At 42.9% G+C, this 19,620-nt stretch overlaps 1 long non-coding RNA gene across 3 annotated transcripts in view; it reads left to right on the plus strand.

The window, feature by feature from the left end:
* LOC309616029 overlaps positions 1–19,620 on the plus strand; it is a 114,595-nt gene that overhangs the window by 43,611 nt on the left and 51,364 nt on the right. For all 3 annotated transcript variants that reach the window (XR_014237215.1, XR_014237216.1, XR_014237217.1), the window contains exon 2: positions 10,074–10,169. This is a non-coding gene — a long non-coding RNA (uncharacterized lncRNA). The remainder of the gene's footprint in view (positions 1–10,073; positions 10,170–19,620) is intronic.

The raw sequence follows: 19,620 nt of genomic DNA on the forward strand, positions 1-19,620 counted from the left end.
TCTTTGTTCTGTTTACCGGTTCACAAGAGAGTTTCCCTCAGACTTGACGTGTGAGCCTGAAAGGCAGCCTGACACTTAGGCTCATTACTCTGTCGAGTGGCTGTACCTTATGGCCTCCGGCGTGAGGGAGAGCGACACCAGCTACACTGCCTCAAACGCCAGGTCTCGGCTCCTGGGGTTCAAACCTAGAGACCTTTCAGGCAGGTACCGCGAGTGATTTTAATACTGGAGGATAAACTGCAGGGAGAACGTTTTCCTCTTGCCTGTTTCCTGGAGAACTAAGGAAAGAAAGGTGGCTTCTAAGGTTTCCAGAACCCAAGACTCTTTCTTGAATTTATAAGGAAGCAAAATGTTGGTTAATGCAGCTTGTAGGATGTGGATACAAGTTGAAATTCTGGTAAGACAAGCTTCCAAGTTGCGTAGACATCTGTATTAGTTTCCTAGGGCTGTCCTAACAAAGTACCACAAACTGGGTGGCTTAAAACAACAGAAATTTATTCTCTCACAGTTCTGGAGGCCAGATGTCTGAAATCAAGGTGCCGACAGGCTTGGTTTCTAGTGGCGGCTCTGAGGGAGAATCTGTCCTGTGCTCCTCTCCTAGCTCTGGTGGCGGCTGGCAATCCCTGGCGTTCCTCGGCTTGCAGATTCCTCAGTCAAAGTTCTCCTGCATCTTCACATGGCCTTCTCCCTGGATGTCTCTTTGTCCAAATTTCCTTCTTCTTATACAGACACCAGTCATAGTGGATTAAGAGCCCGCATTACTCCAGTACGACGTTATCTTAATTTAACTAATTACACTTTAATGATCCTATTTCCAAATAAGGCCACATTCTGAGATTCCAGAGGTTAGGACTCCTACATTCTATATCGTTTTGGGGGGACACAATTCAATCCACAAGAATACCTAAGTGCTGAATGTTTGTCCAGGTGATCTCCCACCTGAAATCCCCCCAAGCAGCCTAAGGTCCAAAGTCAAGTGTTACTATATCCGACACAAAACCTTTATATTTTGAAGTGCTTTCATTTTTGTGATTCTTTTATTGGGAAAAGTTAGGAAAGGATTTCTCAGTAAAGATTTAATAATAGGCATTCAATTTGGTCATGGTTTTTACATTCAGCACTGATCCTGTAATACAAGAATTTTTTTTAATGGAAAGAAAGATTTGGGGGTTTAAAGCTCAAAGATTGTAGCCTGAGGAGATATGATTGTCTCCTGTTAATTCCTTTAAGTTAGTGTGAAATCTCCTATAAGACCTTAATTAGACCTTCTATGATTCATTTTATTTTTTTCCTCTATAGATTATCTCTTAAAAGCAGTTTGGGTTATGCTTTTGCAAGCACCAGGATTTTTGGATCTCATACTTAAAGCTGTGACTATTGATCTCAAAGATATTTTATTTTCAAGACACATGGTCATTGAGCTTTTATATCTGGAGATTGAATTTCTGGTAGAAACAATTTAAAGAAATGTTCTTTGTGGGTTTTTGTTGGTTTTTAGCATGGAATAGATGAACATTAACATAACCATTTGGCTATAATTATAGATACATCAGATGTGATGCAGTTTTAATTATACAAGGCCAACTGAAAATGTAAAACATGAATATGCAATTTTAATTAAGATACATGCATAATTACAAGGGTACTTCTCACAGGGAAAAGCATAGGAAAGTTCATTTTGCTCCTCTTTCCCCCTCTTCCTTTAAATGCTATTCTTGTTCATTAAATCCCCTAATATCCTTGGAAATGTTCTGCTCTAGTTTTCCTTTATTGCTGATAGACATTAGGAGTTAAAACCCAAATCCAACTAAAAGCCACTGTGAGAGCCTGGATGAAAGCTTCATTGTGTTTTTAGGAGAATGGCAAAATGGTCCACACTGTTTCATTTGTACCATCAGCAAGCAAAATCTCAACAAAAGCAGATTTCTGACCCATCAACTGCTTATTGAAGGTATTTAATAAACATATAAGTAGAAGGAACTATATTACACTGTAAATTTGAAAGAGCTTTATACTTGGTTTAAAGATTGAAGGCTGCCCTTAACATTTATCTCCATACTTGTTTATGTGACTTTTCATATTTGCATCCTCAAATAAATGCATAAACTTTGCAGACAGATAGTGAAGAAAACTAAGACCATAAATACTTATATACTGATAATACTTCAGTTAGAGTCACCTTTATTCCCTTTGAATTCAGTATGATTATATATCTGTTTACTTTGTTTTTATTTATTTATTTATTTTTAATAAATTTATTTATTTTTGGCTGCATTGGGTCTTTGTTGCTGTGCGTGGGCTTTCTCTAGTTGCGGCGAGCAGGGGTACTCTGTTGCGGTGCGTGGGCTTCTCATTGCGGTGGCTTCTCTTGTTGCAGAGCATGGGCTCTAGGCATGCGGGCTTCAGTAGCTGCAGCACACGGGCTCAGTAGTTGCGGCACACAGCCCTAGAGCGCAGGCCTCAGTAGTTGTGGCACGTGGGCTCAGTAGTTGTGGCACGTGGGCTCAGTAGTTGTGGCACGCGGGCTTAGCTGCTCCGCGGCATGTGGGATCTTCCTGGACCAGGGATTGAACCTGTGTCCCCTGCATTGGCAGGTGAATTCTTAACCACTACGCCACCAGGGAAGTCCCTACTTTGTTTTTAAATAACATGAAAGGTGTAAGTTTCTCATTATCAGATGTAACTACCAATTACCTGATTAACCTTTAACAAATATATTAAAACCTACAAACCAATGGAATGATGCCTCCTTCAATGTTCTCCTTGGAAACAAAGGCCAATAGTTATGCCATTTCTCAAATCAGGGAGACCCATGATTTGGTCCATGAATCTAGTAGGTCTTTCTGGAGCAGTTCAGAGCTGCTTTCTATTCTTTCTTCTCCCAGGCTGATCCCAGAGCTACTTTTTACCTGCAGTGTTAACATAATGCCAAGTGCAATCATTGCCTAGGCTTTATCTCATTTACATCTGATTTCCATGCATTACAGCAATAATTATGCAGATCATTAAACATTAGTCAGTGTTGGGGTAAGATTTATTTATTGCTACACAAAATTCTGTTACCATATGATCAGTTCATATATTTTGTTGCTCAAGCAAAAACTGTGTTCTACTGAAAAAACAAATTAAGGGGGCGCACTTTCATCAGTCTGGTTAAAACCCGATTTGGGATTATTCATGGAATTGCCTAGCAACAAACTGCTTTCATTTTATGATACTGGGTGCAATTTGACTACTCAATGCACAATGAGAAGAAAATTTTCATTTGTCTGCTTAAAGATTTTCCATTGTTGCTGCAAATGTTTAAGTGGATTTCTCAGAAACATGTTGGAATTAAAAACAACAGCCTCCTTTGAATTAGTGCCTTTTTGTCTTTTGAAGCCTTTTGGCTAGTGGGGAGGCCTTGTTATTCAACACCATTTTAGCCAATAACACAATGATCATTGTGAAGATTATTTACCAAAACATTTATTAAAAGCTTTTTCCTGGATTGCAGAGCTCTGTTGCTGTGGCGAGGAACTGGTTCATTACAGAGTGCCTTAACAATACAGAATTTTTTTGCAACCTTCCTTGTTGCTTTCCCAAGAGTTTTGGGAGTCATTCCGATGAGCAATCAGCAGGAATTGAGGCGAGTGAAAAGTGGTTTGTAGTTTAAGTACTGCCAAACTTGACTTCCCAACATTACCACTCTACTTAATTACAAGCCACTAAGATGATTATCCTTTGTCAGTTTGCCATACAGAAGTTCCCAGGTGTCTGATTGTGAGTGTGCATTGGCTCAGAGAAGGTGAAAGGCAGAAGTACAGCAGCGCCCACAGAGTGGACCGGCTTCTTGGTTGTATGAGAAACCTGGTTTGCCACTGAATGCTTCGGCTCAGAGATGTCCCTATACACCTGCTCTGAGAGCTGATGTGAGATCCCGAGAGATACAACTTTTTAACCCACTTGTAACCTGTGCTTGTGTGAGTGGTACAGATGGGGAATGAGAGCTCTGTTTAATCAACTTTTTTCGTTCACCGAATATGACTGAAATGCAAATCTTGTCTTACTACTTCTCAATCACCAATTTTCAAACAACTAGAAAAATACACTTCATATTAAAACAAAGTGAACATAATAAGGATCTGATCTCAAATATCACCTCTGAAAAAAGCCTTTCCTGACTTTCCTATGTAAAGTCATGTCCCACCCCGATTATAATCATGCCCTGTTGCCAGACCAGGCCAATAATATGGTGAAGTGTATGTGGGGAAAAAAAGGTGGAATTGTGAGCCTTGGATGTTGTTGAACCCTAACCTTACCACTTTGTTCACTTCTTTAACTTAATAATTTCCTGAGAACAGCTCAGGGCCATGTGACAGGGCATGAAGACACGAAAAGGCAGAGCAACAGTTCTGTTGTCACTGGGTGATTTCTGTGAACTTCATGCATCAGTGGCTTATCCATTCAATAATAAGATGATTTTTCTTTTTCTATGACAGCCTCTCCTATTTTACCTTTCAATCACAAATGCTTTCTATTTAAGAACCACTTTTTGATCTTGAGTATACATTTTTCTCCTGGACTTTTGATAAGTTTTTAAAATATAATCTTTTGACTTCTTATGGGATTTTTGTTATTGTTGTTTACTTTTCTCAACTATGCACTTGACATTACTTCCTTAACCAATGCTATTATTTTATATTAGTACCTTTTCACAAAATTGAATAATCAAATGGTTTTTCTCCCGGTGGTCATGTCCCTCCAGATATTATCATGTTAAATTTGATCCTATTCCGAGAAAATATTACAGATTTATCTCAGATATTCTCTGTGTCATTTTTTATTGCTCAGGACCTAGTCTAATTTATTTCTTTTGCTCTAGTATACTAAAATGACTTATTCTATGAAATGGTAACTTATCTCATCAAAAAACACCAAACTTTTGTATTTGGTCCTGGTGAATTTTTTTTCACTATGTAGAAATCTAAAATGCTCCTTACCAGTAAATAGTCTAATTCTGCCTCTTCTTCAGTTTAAGTAAACATTTCCTTCTAGTCTCATTGCTGATGAGGTGGTCTGTGTCTGAGGTTCCTGATTTGTGGACCATGAATTCCACTGGGTCAGTGATTTACTTACTGAGTCCACATACCCACTAAACATTGTCTGTAAGCTGAATAAAAAATGTCTTGGGTATGTATGGATGAGTATTTTTCAAATGAAAGTAGACACTTAAAATTAATAAAATTCAATCTTTTGAAAACATTGACAAATTTATAGAGGCTTTTTAAAAAATGTATTTTCTCAATAAAAAGGTTATAAAAATATAAATACTATCTTACCTAAGAAATGTTTTGCTGTTAAAAGGGTCCTCATTTTCAACCTAAGAAACTCCATGTTACTTCCCTCTTCTAGTAAGATTTTTGCCCTATTATAATATATGTTGTTGCCCCTACATATAATACTGATCCTACACTTTCTCCTATTCCTCTCTTGCCTTTAGAATTTGTACTCAGCAGTGTACCAAATGGCTTTAAAAAGTATGGTACCCATTTACTTTAATAATATTTACTCATCCATTTTTCATACATTGAAAGTATGTATAGAGCTCACACTGAGTGGTTCTCATCCCTGACTGTGTAAAGAATCACCTGCAGGGCTTGAAAGACTACAGACCCGTTCCTCCCACCCCCCATCCACTGGATGAGCATCTCCTGGGAGGAGAGGGTTGTTGGGCACCTCTGTTTTTAAAGAGTTCCCTAGGAGACTCCAAGGCATAGCAAGTGGGAGAAACAAGAGCCAGCTGTGGGCCAGGCATCGTGCTCGGAGCCTCACAGGAGGGAAAAAATTAGACTTGGGAATCATCTCCTCTACTACTAATCTGGTCTCGGGACGCTCACGCCATCTTCTCTGTGAGGCCACTCAGCTTGTCACCAGTTGCATTGTATTTTGAGACCCTGCACTCATTACATAGAAGTGGTTTACTTAATTAGAAAATGCCAGACATAAGTGTTTGATTCTTGGCCTTCAAAGCTCAGATACCAGACTGTCTGGCTCTAAACTGCATGCCTGGCAAAGTGAGTGCACAGTGCCTGGCACGTGGACACTAATCGATAAATGCTTGTGTTGAATTAACCAGCAGGGAAAAGAGCAGTACTTGTAAAGGAATTGTTTGCCAACTCCAGAGTTTAGTTACGAGTAGTGGAGAAAAAGTGCCCAGAGGCAAAATTCCTGATTCACAGAAAACAGTCACTTCCAAGCAAGGCTGTTCCTAATTACATCTCCCAAGTCTATTAAACGTCAAACATATTATAGTCCTTACTGCCAAATATTACAAATCATTCTTAATTCTGAGAAGAATAAATTAAGCTTGGGCTTCTTCCTATGGAAGCACTTAGCAGTTCTTTCTGTTTTTGTGGAGGGGGGCATTGTTGTTATTGGTTCTACTTCTGGTTTTCTCTTCTTTTGGCAAGGCGAAGACAACTTTAATTCGGCTGCTCACTTGCGCGATGACTTTGGGAGTTTTGGAAAAGTTTTGTACCCCATAGTTGCTCGTCTGTGAGATAGAAATAACAACATCCACCACGTCCTGTTTTAGGACAATGAATGACATATAAAAACACATTTAACATGATACGAAGGGACTCCTAAGTAAGTGTAAATTGTGTCTAAGTATCCTCCAATATTCTCATTGTAAAGATGAGGAAAATGAGACACAGATTGTCTCACCAGCATGCTCAAGGTCTTCAGTTACCTAAGAATGGACACGTGGTTGGAACGTGGTGGCCGAGACAGAGTCTGTGGGGAGGGGTGTACCTTGATTATAGAAAACATCTCTATTGATAGGAAGGTAGCTCAGGTGGGACTCTGTATCAAGCATGCATAAATCTATAACAAAATTACTAAGGATAGAAGTGAGGGTTCTGATGAAAATAAATTATAAACAGAGCGGCCACAGGTAAGAGGCACATTGAGACTGTGGCTGCGGGGAAGGCACGTGGGACCAGGAGGAGTGGTGTATCGGTGGTTTGGGAACTGTGCTGGACAACAAACCGCTCCGAAACTCAAGGCTTAACATGGTTAGAATTTACTGCTCATGCGTCTGGGGTGGTTGCCCAGCTGTCAGCTGATCTGGAATGAGTTCAGCTGGGATGACTGGGGAGGCTCCAGTCTGCTCCTACATCTCTTACCTTCCATCAGACTGGCCCAGGCATCTTCTCATGAGGATGGCAGAGGGCAAGAGTGAGCAAGCACCAAAGCGTGAGTGCTTTTCAGGACTTTACTTGCAATATACCTGCTAATACCCATTGGCCAAAGCAAGTCGCAAGGCCAAATGTGCCTCGGGAATGGGGAGTGTTCCTTGATTAGACCTAGATTCTGCTTTTTATGGGTGGTTCCCCAATCCATTGTTCTTTACTACGCTTATCTCTGTCCTCTGAGATGTCCTTAGTTTTACTCCTTGATCACTGCTGAAGAGGGAGTGGAAGATGTACCCTTTTTAAAAAATATATTTATTTATTTATTTGGCTGCGTGGGGTCTTAGTTGCAGCATGTGGGATCTTTAGTTGTGGCATGCGAACTCTTAGTTGCAGCATGTGGGATCTAGTTCCCTGACCAGGGATTGAACCTGGGCCCCCTGCATTGGGAGCATGGAGTCTTAGCCACTGGACCGCCAGGGAAGTCCCTGGAAGAGGTACCCTTTGAACAATGTTCTCAGCCTGCTTCTTGTGGAAAGTTGGGTATGCAGAAGCCTTTTTAATTTTTTTTTTTTTTTCATTTTAAACACTCTTGGTTCCTTTTAGTTCAGGTACTCCATGTGTCAAAAACCAAAGCCCACAGTCTTTAGAAACATGCTTCTCTGTCTCTTTAATCCCTGATGTTTTCTGCTTTTTATATTGCTGTGGGATGATGTCCTTAAGAATCTTGAAAGCCCTTTTGTTGAACTTAGTGGGACTACAAGGCATCTCCTTAATGCTCCAAGAAGTCTTAACAAAGGGTCTCATGGGTACACCCATAATTTGGTCTGTACCCATGGCCATGTCTTAACTTGAGAATATTTTATTGGCTTAAAAGGCTGGAGATGAAAAACAGTTTTAGTTTCCAAATTAGCAGAGAATGGCATCTCTATATTCTGAATTCAACTTGCAAGTTGTCCGGTTATTTTCTGAGTTCATTTTTTCCTTTTAATACTTTGTTATACCCAGCTAGCTAGAGCCAACTGACGCTTTCAATATTCTGCCTTGAAATTTCATTGCCAAAGTCCAGAGTTTCATCAGGAACATTTTCTATCTTCCGTTTTACAGTTTGCCGCTATGATAGCATGAGTCACCAATTTTCCATCCTTTTATAACAGTTTTCTTGCCATTTTTTCCAGGTTCCTACAAGAGTTTCATTTCCATTTTTCTAGGCTAAACCTACCACCTGGTCACAAAGCCAATGCCACATACTTTAGGTTTTTGTTATAGCAACACCTCACTCTGTGTACCAACTTCTGAATCAGTTATTTATTGCCATAGTAGTGCTACCTATCCAGCACCTCCAAACTTTATGGCTTAAAATAAAGTGTTTATTACCTATGCTACTGTTTTTGGGTGAGCTTGTATATTTGGAGGTTGATTGGCTGTTAGTTGTTCTAGGACAGCCTTGGCTGATCACTGGAGCAACTTAACCCTGGTCCATATGCCTCTCGCCCTCCAGCAGGCTGGCCTGGTTGTGTTCGCACGGTCATGGCTGTGCCCAAGAGCAAGCGAACACCAATGTGCAAGTGCTTTTTGGGACTCTGTGCTACACTGGCTAACAACCATTGGCCAAAGTAAGTTACATGGCCGGTCCAGGGGTAAGGAATTATGTACCCTGTCCACTAAAAGGTGAGGATAGCGGGACAGGTAAAGAACAAGGCCATTAGAGTAATTGATGCATGGATGGAAAGTGAGAAAGGACATTACCTCTAATGCTGGCCCATGAAGGACAGTTGGGTGCTCCAAGACGCAGTGCTCAACTGGGAGTCAAGTACAACTTTCTAAATCACAAGCAATTATCAACTTTTGATATCAGAAGAGACGGTGGGGTTCCAGTTCAGCAGCAGGTCACCCGACCATAAAGGAGATAGGCCAGACAGCAAAATGAAGGGTGGGTGTGTGATATTATGATTTTGGATAATTTGTCATCTCCTAGAAAAGAACTCATCCAGTAGGTAGGGGATATTGGGAGCAGAATCCAGTCCTCTAGAGAAAGACTGAAGGAAAACTAGTAGGGTTAGGCCCTAGTCATACTAGTTGAGATTGAAGGTTAGGTTCTATCCTACAGTGGGAAAAAACTAGAGTACAAGGCAGGGAAATAAATGGACTCTTGAAATGGGGATGCAGAAGGGTCTGTCACAGCTGAGAGGCTCACCCTTGGTATGCAGGCCCCGGGGATACCATGATAATCAGGTAGAGACTCCCAATTTATTGCTTCACTAAGTCAAGATCTTTTTCAGTAACCAGAGTGAGCTGGGCCCTAGAGCCCTTTACATTTATGAACCATGGGCACAGACTCCATTTCCTTTGATGCTCCCACCCTGTAAGGTGGGCAGAGCAAGTAACATTCTCTCATATTTTCATGTGAGGAAACTGGGGCTCAGAAATGAGTTGTGCAAGGTCCCTGAGCTGACAGGTGATGAAGCTGGATTCAGAATCTGCATTGATGCAGAACACTTAGTGAGGAGTGATGTTACTCTGGAGTGATGTTACTGAAAAAGAGTCTTCTGGAAGAAGGACACAGAATTCTTTCCTCGTGTGGATTGTAGAAATGGCACGGAGGAGAAAAAGTATAACTGATGGAGTCTTCCATTTCCCAGTCACCTCTGAGGGTTCATTCTAGTAGAAGCAGAGAATCTGGCACATTCTTGTTTTGCCTTGCTTAGGAAATAGAGGAAACAGGGAAAGGGGGATTGCTCTGCTGGTTTGTCTCATTATCAAAGAATGGGTTCGGGATATGGACATGATGGGGATCTGTGTAAACAGTGTTAGGTCTGAAACTGAGATGCGTGTGAGATTTCACCCTGCTTTACAACTTAATAGGTTAGTCTGAAACAATTATGTATATTCTTACAGGAAGCAAGCATGAGGTCTCTGGATCAGACTGTTTATGACTCACAAAGTATCGTAGATGGATTCCCAACCCCACCCCAATCCCTACAGAGCTGCACGGTAAGTTATCTAAGATGTTGTAGTTAAACCATTACAGGCCAAAGAAAAGTACTCTTCTCTCTGAGCGTGGCCAAGGTGATGCCACTCGTAGGAGGGTAGGTGAGATTAGGGGCTGGGAGGGAGACGGTTGGGAAGTGGGGAAAGAAGGACCAGCTGGGAGCCACGGGTCCTGGCTGGGATCTGTGGCCTCTGACAGCCTTCTAAGTCCCCACTTTGGTGGTGGCGGTGTCTGCCAGAAGCAGCAGGCACCCTTTGTCAGTGACCTAGACACTCTCCTGGCCTCAGAGTCACAGAAGTTGAAGGAGCGGGTTTAGCAGGAGCTAGAGTTGCTTCAGGCCAACAAGGTAAGCAGGCAGGTCAACGGCAATGTCAGGGGCTGCGACAGAGCTGCCTTCCAGCCCTGCCCTTCAAATCCTGCACGGTAGCATGGCTGCTACTTCACTTGCATCTTCCTAATCTCCAGCAAGATGTCTCTTTCCCTCCCCCAAGAGTCTCAAACACACACACACACACACACACACACACACACACACACACACACACACACACGCAAATGAATTCTGGGAGATGTAGTTTCAGCTTAGTTAAATTGACAGTCCTAACCCCTGCACCCAAATCTTCAACAGACTTGGGAGATACCTCTGATTACTCCCTTCATGAAGGTCTTTCATATGGGCTTTCAAACTGTGCCTAAATCTTTTAGCTTTCTCTTCTCTGCAGTAAGCCACCCTCAGACCTCTGTCTTTTCCTTCTATTTTTGCTATTCTTGAATCGTGCTCTTTCCCTTATTCGTATTCCCGGAGACTCCCCATCACTCTGCAGCAGATGTGGTTTACTGCCAGGCAGTACCCTGGCAGGGGTCCAGTCGTTCTTGGCTTTTGGGAACGAGAACCTCACGGTTCCCATGCTTCATCCTACTGCCCTATAATTTTTAAGCTGTATTTATGCTGAGCTAGGTGCATGTTGTGTTTCTGCAGTCAGTTGCTCCTCATGAGGAAGCCTGTCTTGCATATATATTTACTAAACCAGGTGACTGCGTCCCCTGATTTCGAGTAGGTCAAAGTATTTTTCCTAACAAAGAAGAGCAGTATGCTTTGGCACAGCTGCTTGGTATTTTTCCTAGAACGCTAGAAGGAAGCAGACATTCATTTGGTTTTTGCCAGTCTCTCTTTGTCTAAATTGTCCTATTTGGCTTGGCCTGTTGGCTTTAGTCTATTAGAATGGCGATGTAGGAATCTGTTCCTCTTGGTTTATGAGCTTGAACCCAAGTTCATCAGCGTGTGCCTTAGCAGGACAGAAATTTACATAAATATTTCTGGGCCATCAGATCTCTGTGAAGAGCATTTCCATGTTCCAGATGTAGGGTATGCATGTGCAAATCCCACGTAGAGCTCACAGCTCACTAACTTGTGGATGGCCCCCCAGAGAAAAGAAGTGATTCAGTATAATGGCTCTGCAGACTATAGAAGAGAGACCCAGAAACCGCTATTCTGTTGGTGCTGTTTAAAATTTGGGCAAGGAGCCACATTTTCGAGGCAAGAAGAACAGCATTTTCCTTTTCATAATAATAAAAAAAAATTTCACATTTTGGAATAAGCAATATTCCTCTCTCAATTAGTATTAACAGCTAATCAGGGTGCAGCAGGGTAGTGGAGCTCTCATCAAACAGCAGGTGGCTGGTTTTATTTTTTCAACGCCGCTTAAAGATTATTTGAAAAATCTCCTTCAGAGACCAGTGTGTGGGGAGCCGCGTACTCCCAGTCAGAATTTAAAGTGATCCAAAATACAATATTAATGATTGATGCAGAAGCTCACAGTTTGGCATTGGGGTTTAATTAGATAAGCATTGCAGCTGTTTTCGTGTGGAGGCAACTTGACGGGATGCAAAGCTGTTATGTGACTTCCCATTTACAGGGTATCTATCGAAGCGGAAACAGGAGCAAGCTACTAGGAATTATGATGATGACATTTTTTTTTTTTCAGCCTTGAAATGAGTAGAAGTCTGATTGTCGGGAGGGAGAAGCACTTTGTAATTAAAAAGGTGGGCTTGGATCTTGCATTTCATTTATTAATGAACTGAACACTCATAAAAACCAAGTAGGGCAGCCCAGCCAGGATCTGGCAAGTCAAGTATGAAGAGTTTGCACGTGAGTCTCCTTCTGTCTCTGCCCCTTTGCGCATCAAAACCCTCTTGTCTCCAACCCGTCCTTCACCTCCCAAGCATCACAGTAGTGTCAGGCTATGTAATATCTTACCCATGCAGATAAACTCCTACGGTAGCTGCTTTGGAATCACTCTCTCTCCCTGAAAACTTGAGGATTTAAACCGGGGTCGATAGCTTTTCAGTTCACTGGGTCCAAGAGATTGTCCGCGTTTAGTCAGAGTTTGGAATCTTCTGTGTCGAATGCTGGAAAGGACTAGAACACACGGTATAGTGTCTGTCTACAGCTAAGCTTCAGCCTGTGTGCCGACCTCCATCACGTGAGACGGCTAAGGAGAACAATTTATGGAAGCTCACTGTAAATTAAATGTGCAAGATTTTTATTTATTTATTTTTGGCTGCGTTGGGTCTTCGTTGCTGTGCGCGGGCTTTGTCTAGTTGCAGCGAGCGGGGGCTACTCTTCGTTGTGGTGCGTGGGCTTCTCACTGCAGTGGCTTGTCTTGTTGCGGAGCACGGGCTCTAGGTGTGCGGGCTTCAGTAGTTGTGGCACGCGGGCTCAATAGTTGTGGCTCGCGGGCTCTAAAGCGCAGACTCAGTAGTTGTGGCACACGGGCTTTGTTGCTCCACGGCATGTGGGATCCTCCCGGACCAGGGCTTGAACCCGTGTCCCCTGCATTGGCAGGCAGATTCTTAACCACTGCGCCACCAGGGAAGCCCCTAAATGTGCAAGATTTTAAGAATGCATTCCACCAGAATAAGGCTCGGAGCGCTGCACATTTAAAGTGGTATTGTTAGACTGATCTTTAAAACATCTCTATCCAATAAAAAGGAAGCCTGTCTAGGTGTTTCGTGTTGTGAAATAATTATAATAGCCATCTATTATAATACATTAATACATATAATCTGTTATAATACATTCTTAGTTGCTTATTGTCAGTATCTACAGAGTATGAAGTTATACGTGAATGCTAAGTATTATTATTTTTATTGTGTAAAGAAAGTTTAGTGAGCCTTCTCCTGATTGTTATAAATCAATTTGTGAGGATTTTGAATAAACCTGACTCTTCAGTATAAGTAGGGGAGAAATGAATCTTTTTGGAGGTACATTAACTTTCTCTGGCTATTAAATTGTCATGCCTTGCCCTGAGAAGGGATTTATGCACTGCTTTATTCCTTTTTGTTAAAGAAGGGTGTGCAACTAGGAATTAGAAAATTTGAAAGATTAAGTCCTAATTTGGCCATGTTCTTGTTGTGTGCTCTTGGTCAGTTGGCTAAACCTTGAGCCTCCTTTTTTCTCATTTGCAAGATGGGAAAAATAGGCCCTTCCCTCCTTATCTCCCAGGGCAATTCTGAGCATCTAATTAGGTGGAAAGCATCTTCAAGTTTAGACCTGAAACTAGGTATGTCTAATATTCTGCAAATATACGCGTAATGAATTGATTGTTGTTTGATGAGGCAGTTTCTTGCAGTCCACGCCATAAAGCTATTGAGAACAGATGAGTCTTAAATTTTCCAGCGAGCAAGCGTAATGGCTGTGTTTGGGTTTCCAAAGCTTTTCCTAATAGTAATACTCTCACCACCTGCCTTTTGGAGGGAGGTGAGGAAGAAGTATAGGATTATTCACACAGATACAGAGATGAGGAAAATGAGATTTTGTGCATGATTGAATGAATTACAAGTCAAAGCTTGGGCCTGAGCCTTCTGGTCCCAAAGTGAGCGTTATCCCCTTTATACTGGATTGTCACTGCAGACAGTCTGCAAATAAATGGAAATAGAGAGAATGGTTATCAAAGAAACATGTGGTTAACTTTGAAGAGTGCAGATGTCAACAAAGCAGGTAATTCATTAGAGCAGATCAATAAGCTTAACAGCAGGATTGCCATGAGATACATTGTAGATAACTGCCTTGTTTATACATGAGAGTTGGCTATATTGTGGATTTTTAATAAGTAGAACATACCCTTTTTAGTTTCATGCAGTAATGATTGTTGATCATTTGCAAGTAATGTTACTATACTTGTTCCCTTGATAAAATAATTGATAAACATATGGCTCCTTTGTGTCTTTTCTGATTGATGCTGATGGAAAAGCTGACAACAATAAGTAGTAGGATTATTGCAGTACTCCATCAGAATCTCTGAGGATAGAGATCGATTACAGTGCTTTAAACATCACCATACATCCTAAAGGCAGTCAATAAAAATGACTGATGACGGATTGAATTGATGAACCAAAGCGTGGTGGTATGCTGAATGGAAGGTAGGCATGAGTATTCTGGACAAAGGCAATGGGTGGAATGTAGGAAATGCTAATAAAAAGTTAATGCATAGGTAATGAATACAGGTCTTGAAATGTATGGACAAGCACTTAACTTAACTTATAGAATAATGGTAATTGTGACACATGATAACAGCACTTACTTTTATTTATTGGTGCTTATTCATCTTCCAACCCAATGAATAGTTTTTCCCAGAGTTCCAGCTGGGATTCTCTTTTCTGCCTGTACATAAACTTTCCTTGGGCTTTGTTATCCACCCAAGGTTACACTTATCATTTGGGTAGCAATGACCCAAGTCAAGCAACCTTGGTTATGCCTTAGTCATGCACACCTCTGAACACTCCTATAGCATTTTTAACTTGTCTCCATTATATTAGGCATCTGAACAAGGTGGCCTGGAGAGAATAGATAAAGTAAGAAAGGGAGAGGGGCTACATTCAAGGATTAAGGACCCCCAACATTTTAAAGGCTAAGTAAATGAGGATTTTAGAGACAGAGCAAATGAGTGGTCAGAGGAGTAGGAGTGCAATCACGAGAGGGCGGTGTCACTGTGGAAATCCAAAGGAAGAAAGTGTTTCACGAAGAAGAGTGTGGTCAATAGGACTGAGATGTCAGGAAGGATGAAGACTGCAAAATGCCCACTGGATCAAGCAACATGGAGTCCACTAGTGAACTTGGCCAGAGCTGTTTTGGTGAAATGAAATGGGTGAAAATCAGATTTCTGTGGATTGAGAAGTGAGTGGGAGTTGAGTCAAGGGAAACAGAAAGTACAATCATCTCACCTAGAGTTATTTTAAAATCCATGACACCATTTCCCACGCATTCCCTTGGACTCACAGTTAGACAAGCTGTGAAGGATTCCATCCAGAAAGACCTGCCATCCATCTGAAGCTAATGCTATTTCCAGCACTCAGTGAGGCTCCTGGGAACCAAACAATGCTGTTGCCAGCCCACCTGGTCTAGGATTTCCAGGAGCAGCTGACTTGTTCCAGAGAAGTCCAAGTCCTTCAATCCATCAGAGACCTCAATCCGTCTGAGACTTCCAGGTCCAGTTCTTTGGAAATTTCTAGGCCGGTTATCTTGTGCATGACTCATCCACATTTTTCATCCAGGCTGAAAAATGCTCCTCCAGTTCCCCACCTCTCCAAAGTCCCAGCCTCCTGTATCTTTGTGCCTCCTTCTCCCTGGACCAGATGTCATTGTTTCCCTCCTAACCTTTCCCACTGTTCTCTTCGGAACCTCTACCTAATTGCAAACCACTTCCCCACACCCTTAACCTAGTCACAGGTGCGACATCCATTTCCCAGCTCTCACTGAAACCTTTCCTCTCAAGTAGACACTCTCATTTGGGTTGGGGCCTTCCTGGCTCCCAAAGTCACCTGCAGATCTTTCCTCCTCCACAGTACCTCCTGGTCATTGTCAGGGAGCCCCTGGGCTCACTGTCAAGCTTTTCATCTCAGGTATGTAGAATCCACCCTTCATCCTAGGCTCTTAACTCCTTTTCTTCCTTAACAGACCAGGAACCTGGTAGGACCTACTATCCAAATATATCCCAAAGCTGACTACTTTCTGCCTCTACTGCTTCCACCTAGTCCAGGCTACCACTGCCTTTTACCTGAGGCGCTACAGCCTCATAAGTTGGCTTCCTGTTTCTCCTCTTGCCCCTGTAGTCAATTTCCCACTCAGTCACCAGAGGAGTCTCCCCAAGATGTATCCTGCCATGTCATGTCCTCCTCAGAACCCTCTAGGGGCTTTCATCACACTAGACTGAAATCCAAAGCCCTCTGGGGTAGGCATGCACACATCTCCCTGCCTCATCCCCCACAATGTCCCCCTTGCTGGGCTGCTCCTGTCATACTGGAATCCTCCAACCCTGCGAAGCTCATCTCTCCTCACAGCCTCTGCCTGGAGAACTCCCCGGAGGACATCCCCATGCTCGCTCCTCACTCTGTTCTGCTCCCTGCTTGAGTGTCCTCGCCCCAGAGAACCACGTGATCATTGTATAGAATAGCCCCTTCTTCTCCCGGTCCCCAACATCACTCTCGACCTGAAGCCGTGCACACTTTGCAACCCCAGTTACAATGTCCACGTGTGTAGGAAGGCATTCGCCCGTCTTGTTCACCTGTGTCTCCTTGGCACCGAGAGCTGAGTTCAGCACATCATATGTGCTAAATAAATGTGTGTTGAATGAATGAATAAACAAGCCCTTCCTCGGTCGCCTTGTCTTGAGGCCAGAAAACAAGTCTCAACTCAGGGTATGGACATAAAACGCAAGTTCTTCTCCCAAAAGTGTTATTACTGAAGAGCAGACTTCCTCAACATGACCCTCGTAACTGTGTGCTCACTCTCTGGTCTTAGAGTAGGCTTATTCCAGTCCTGTCCTTTCTAATCTTTGTCTATGGTTTAAAGGCCTCCTTCTTACCTAGTGCAGGCCAGTCTGTGACTCTAATCCCAGTGTCTTAGTCCATTCAGGCTGTCCTAACAAAGTACAATAGGTTGGGCTTATAAACAACAGAAATTTATTTCTCACAGTCTGGAGGCTGGAAGTCTGAGACCAGGGAGTTAGCTGTCAGGTTCTGGTGAGAACCCTCTTCCGGTTTCCGATTGCAGACATCTTACTGTATCCTTACATGGTAGAGAGCAGAGGGGAAGCAAACTCTCTCGTGACTCTTATAAGGGCACCAATCCCCTTTATGAGGGCTCCACCCTCATGACCTCATCCAATCCTAATTTTCTCCCAAGGCCCCATCTCCTAATACCATCACAATGGGGGTAGGGTTTCAACATATGTGTCTTGTGGGAGACACAAGCATTCAGTCTATAGCACCTGTGTCTTCTCTGCCCTCTACTGGGCAGGGACAAGTGGGGCTTTGGTGTGAGGGTGAAAAGAAGACAGACCTTTCCTACTTGACTGCCGGCTCATGTCCAGGCCATCAGCCTCTCTGTGCTTTGTTTCTTCTCTTTGCAGGGATACCTCCCAGCAAACCTGAAGGGGAGGTAGCTTCCCAATAACTGGAAGTTTCTCTGAACTTAAAATGTGGGGCTCTTAGTACTTTTGTAGTCAGCTTTGGACCTAAGTTGCAATTCTGAGAAAAGTAGAAAAATCTTACTGAGCCCTGATGTCATCCTTTCAAGCTATTGGTTAGGAACTGTTCAGTCTCTGAAACCATGTAATACATACCCTGCTCCGACCTCAGCTCTCCAGTCTTCCAGCAGTCCCATCCTCTTTGATCCCTTCAAGACTTTCAGTCTCCTTATCCTCCAGACTCTGGAGTCTTCCCTTGGTCCCCACCCTGCCTAGACCTCACGGGTCATCACTTCAACCTCCTCGGAGAGCCCTTTCCGGACAACCCACCAGTATGCAGGCTCCTCCTCAGCACGGCATTTCATTCGAGCTCCTTCCACCATCAGCAGTTATGGTTTTCTTGTTTGCCTATTTGTTTCTTGTTTGTCTCCACAGCATAATACCACCAACAACCCTTGTCTGTTTGGTTTGCCACTGTGTCTCTAATGCCTAGAATAACGCTTAACACCTATTGGTCACTCAGTAAATATCTGTTGAATGAATTCTTTTGCCAATACCCTCAACACCTTTGCTGTCTAACTTCTGCCCCATTCACCCACCAAAAGGCCAAGCTTGGTTTATCTGTCCATTTAGTTTCCCTGCTCGTGCCCCAGCCTGCTTAGTATTATTGCAGAAAATCGTGCAATGCTTGGATTGCAACTACTACCCATCCTTGATCATGGTCCTAACCTGAGCTGAGGGCAACAGCCCTTTGGTGGTCCTCAGTTACTTTTCTCCCGGCTTTCACCGTATTTGCCTCAAGGTTTCCTCAGTTTCCCCATGCTCCTGCTGGCACCTGGGGAAACAAAAGATAGATGGAAATTATCTCAACGGTCCCCTCTTTCTAACACTTGCCTTCATTCATTCTAACACCCTTCATTCATTTCAATATGAATTGGACTTCCCTTCTCCTAGGTGAGCACATGCCCTCCACTGGGCTCCCCCCACCCCAGGGACATCCCTCTCTCAATTAGCCTTGCTCCTGTAGCTTCAGCATCTTCCTTCGTGTTGCTTTTGCCATCAGTATTGAAACATGATTACATCTCTCCAGTGTTGAAAAAAATAAACCCCCCAAACCTACCATCTCCCTCATGTTTTTTTTAGATCCTGTCTTATCTCATTCCAATCAGTTTTCTATATATATTTCATCTAATCCTGTTCTTCCTGTTCACACCATAACTCTACACAGTCTTATTCCATTCCTACCACACCAAAAAAACCCTCTTTTCCAGATCACCATTGTATTATGCTGATGGATAATTTAGGCTACAGTAAGTGTGGACCATTGCCCCTGATCCATTCTTTGGGAGGTGGGACAGGCAAATGGTCTCTTCCATGTATCTGCACCACTATGTTCCTCCTAAGGACTAAGTGGTACAAATAATGACGTAGAATTTGCACAGAAACCAGCAAAGTAACTCCTGTTCTTATCTCTTGGGTGGATTTTACAAGTCATCTGGGCTCCATGTATGTCTCATGCAAAGGCACAAAGGTTACAGTGTCCCAAGCTGCTATTCCAGGAGTCTGGAAGTAGCTCCTGTAGCTGGTTAGAGATAAATGTTGTGAGTAGCTTGGAGACAAAAATGCTGTGCAAGCTCAACTGAATTGTTTTGGGAAGACATGATATTCAAACATTCATTAAGTCCGCTTGGGATAGGGAGAAAGGACAAGAGGTGAACATTTTGGAAAGAGGAAGGAGGGAACTAGTAGTGTTAAATCTAGCGTGAAGGAGGTATGGAGGATGGACATGCTTTGCCTGGTTGCTGTGTAGAAAATGCCAGAGCTGCCACATTGTGCCTTTGCCGGCAGGGTAATTTTGCTCATCCACCCTCCATGTTCCCCGTGTCTCACTCCATCCCTCCAGGTTCCCTTCGCTCCAGAGCCACACCACACCAACTGCTAGCTCACAACCTCACACGCCTTCAGTTTCCTTAGTCTGACATTTTCT

Source organism: Balaenoptera borealis (genome assembly GCF_965194805.1).
Source record: "Balaenoptera borealis genome assembly, chromosome: 18".
In the NCBI taxonomy this organism is placed as follows: Eukaryota; Metazoa; Chordata; class Mammalia; order Artiodactyla; family Balaenopteridae; genus Balaenoptera; species Balaenoptera borealis.